Below are 3,608 nucleotides of genomic sequence, written 5' to 3' on the forward strand. Positions count from 1 at the left end.
CACAACGCCATTTATGGGGATGAGTCTACTTGAAAAAGGTGTTAAATGTTCCACAATCTAACTCACTCACTTGGTCTTTGAACGATTGCTTTAACTTTATCAAAATTCTTAAATGATCAAAACTCTAGATTAAATCGATCACACTTCAAGTTTGGGTAATAAAATTGAACAACTATTGACGTGGAGGGCCTCCAGGCGCGCGCTTGACAAATTGAGTCTCACACATCTTTGCTTTGGACTTTAAAACAAAATCACACCAACTCTTGAATGCTTTAAAAGGAAATTAAATCGATACTTGACGTGGAGGGCCTCCGGGCACGTAGGTTTACTTTTTTGTTGACCCTAACTCTTCTTCTTGTATTCATTCTTTGCTCGATTTTGTTTTGTTGGCACTTCAAGTTGGAATTGAACATTGTCTCTTAAACATGAGTGCTTGCAAAGTCTAGATTAGCACACATAAGAGTCAGTTGGTAAAAGAACAAGCATGTTTTTTTTTAGCCCAAGGTCATCCAACTCTTCTCTCCCCTTGTCGTCTTTCGAGGCCATCTTGGGTGCATAAGATTAGGATCCAAAATCTTGTTTCTTTTTAGGAGGTCTGGTTGGGGATATCATCACCCCTTGGACAACCTCAACTCCAGTGTTCCGGCGGAGTATAAAAATCAGGAGGTGAATCCAAAGACACCTCTCTTGGAATCAATATTTTTGTCACTCAGGCTAAGCCTCAAGGAACTTTATACCCTTGAGAAGTGAAAGAGGAGAAGTGAGTTACCGCTCCTCTCGGCTGTGTTACATCTTGTTGGTTTCATTTACGGATTTGGGCCTCACGTACCTTTGGGTATATTGAGGACTCCCTAGCTAAACCGACTGTCAGCCTTGTAGACAACCATCTAGAATGTTAATGTGTTTGAAGTGACTGATCGAAACATTTGTAAAACATACACACTCCTCAACGCAAGTATCACATTCTGAGAATCAAAAACTTCTATCTAGTTGTTCCTATCTATTGCTTGCTTTTTTATTTGTTGAATGAATGTTTGCCAAACTTGGTCAATCCTAGCTTAGGGTATACTTAGCGTAGTCACTGCCTATTCCAGAAGTTGAACAAGTTGAAGCAAAATAATTGAAGTCTCTCAAAGCCAAGAAAATTCAAGAATTGATGTCAGAGCAACCCAAACCCAAATAGAAGTTCCACAAAGTTAAACTCAAACCATCTCAGGCATACCAAGAACTTTCAGCCAAGAGAAAAGAACTAACACCAAGTCCTCGAATTGCCAAACTCCACAAAGCAGAGGATAAAGCTGTCGACGAAGCACTTCAAGAGGCCTGGTTAGAGCGCACCATCAAATTTAGCCAACATCTAGGAGTTAATCCTGCTTATGCCTTACCAACTAGGCATGATTTCTATGATTAGACACCCTTGTTTCTCCACACCTTCTTCCAAAATCTTCACATCCAAGCGTTCATAAATTTTTGTCACCTTGCTAAAAGTTTTCCATTCCTAAAATCTTTCAAAACCACCAATCTCACCAAAGTTATCCCTTTGACAAAGCCTTGTCTAGGGTAATCTAGCTTTGCCACTTGTTATCCCTCATCACCTTGAGCTAAAGGTTGGGATCCACAAGTGGTCAATCTCGTGTTCTTCCTAAAGGATCATCAGTCTATCCTTAAGTTGACACAATCACCACCAAGCTTGCACATAGGAAAGCAGACCTTTTGTGCTTTGGCAACATATCTTTAAAGTTAGAATCCCCAACCCAATCCTCCTTAGGTTTTGTCATATAGCTTTGCCTCAACCTAGGAAATCATTTGCATAGAAAAGCCTTCCTCCCTTTTGCATCCACTAGCATTTGTTGCATCTCATCCCTAGGAGCTTTTTTCATGCCACCCGTCACTCGCTTAGCCAAGAAGAAAGAAACAATGGAGCCCTATCATTTGGATCGAACAGCCTCACCCCCCTTGAGCACTTAGCCCTCCTTCAGCCCAGAGAAAGCTATGCCATCATCTACTGACATTGAAGCTTTCATGAACCAACCAAGAAATGCAGTATTGGTAAACGCCATTATAGACAAGAACAAAGAGACAATCATGGCTAATTTTCGAAGGGACAATGTAGGAACCTTTGACTTTGGAAGACCCCCTCCATTATCAGATCCATCTCACCCATTGTTTGGGTAGTTGGCACCACCCATAGGCTCTTATGATCCAAATTATCCTCAATATATGCCAAAAGAAGAGCCTCCAGCCAATCCATATGATTCAACAGACCCAAACATACCATCATCCACCCAAGTGGAAATCTCCATGCCGCAAGCCAACCCAGCCACCACCACTCCATCCTTGGTTCATACCTCTCTGCTCCAAACCCCTTTTACCCAAAACACCTCACCGTTCACCCCCTTCACTATTGCTGCTACTGCTCCCCAACCCAACCTTCCAAATCCACCCATCTCCCAAATCAGTGCTAGCATCTTTGGCCAACCTCATCAATATACAATAGGGATGCTGCCCATGGGGCCAAGTAATCAACCTTTCATCACCCCCAGCTTGTTCACCACAGCCCAAAGCACAATCCCATCATTTCCATTAGGTCTTGGGAGCTAAGTGCCATCAGCCACAAATCCACAAGCTACTACCCTCACTCCACAAAGCTATCAAACCCCACAAGCTACTACCAATGTTCTGCCCAGCTCTCAAGTGACCCAAGCTCCCGCCACCACTCTACCAAGCTTCCAAATCTAGCCACCAAGCTATCAAACCCCATCAATTCCATTTCCTATCTTTCAATTCCCACCACCTCCACCACCAACTAATCCATTACCTCCTATTAACAACTACTTTTCAATGCCACTTCTAGGAGGTAACCCACCAATCCAACCAACTACCAATTATTTGCAGGTACCATCCCAAATTGGGGCGTAGCCCACATACCTTGGTCAAACCCCACAAGCCCCCCGATCCTTTCCCCAAGCTTCACAACCATCTTATACCTTACCTCTACAAAGCAATTCATTTATCCCAAGCTAGCTTATGTTCCTCAATCCCAACTTCAAATCCCATATCAACAACAAGCCTCACAGCACATGCAGCAATATGCGCCTCCTCCCCCTCAACAACCCGTCATCCACCATGCAGCTGCCCAAACAATGTACAATCCCTATTAGCAAATCCCTCACAGTCATCTGTATTCAGTGGCCCCATCTAGCACATACCTACCTCAAGGCACTCCTACATTGGGGGCACCCCAGCCATCACCTATCAATTCAAAATGGGAGCAAATGAAGATAGCTCAGAAAGCCATCCAAGAAGGGAATGATCTGAAGACATTCCAGTTTGAGAATGTGTGTCCTTACCCATTTGACAGAGCCATTACCATGACACCATTTCCCAAACACTTTGACGTACCCAAATTTGACAAATTCAGAGGAAAAGGAGACCCTATCACACATATCAAAGAATTTTACATGCACTACAAGGACGTAGTAGACAATGATGTCTTCCTCTTGTGCCTTTTTCCCAAAAGCTTGGCTGGACCAGCGCTTGAATGGCTTTATAGAATCCCCTATGACACAATTAAAAACTTTGCTGAATTATCTGAGGCATTCGTAGCC

The sequence above is a fragment of the Cupressus sempervirens genome, chromosome 7 (genome assembly GCF_028749045.1).
Source record: "Cupressus sempervirens isolate cs-2001-9-10 chromosome 7, ASM2874904v1, whole genome shotgun sequence".
Classification (NCBI taxonomy): domain Eukaryota; kingdom Viridiplantae; phylum Streptophyta; class Pinopsida; order Cupressales; family Cupressaceae; genus Cupressus; species Cupressus sempervirens.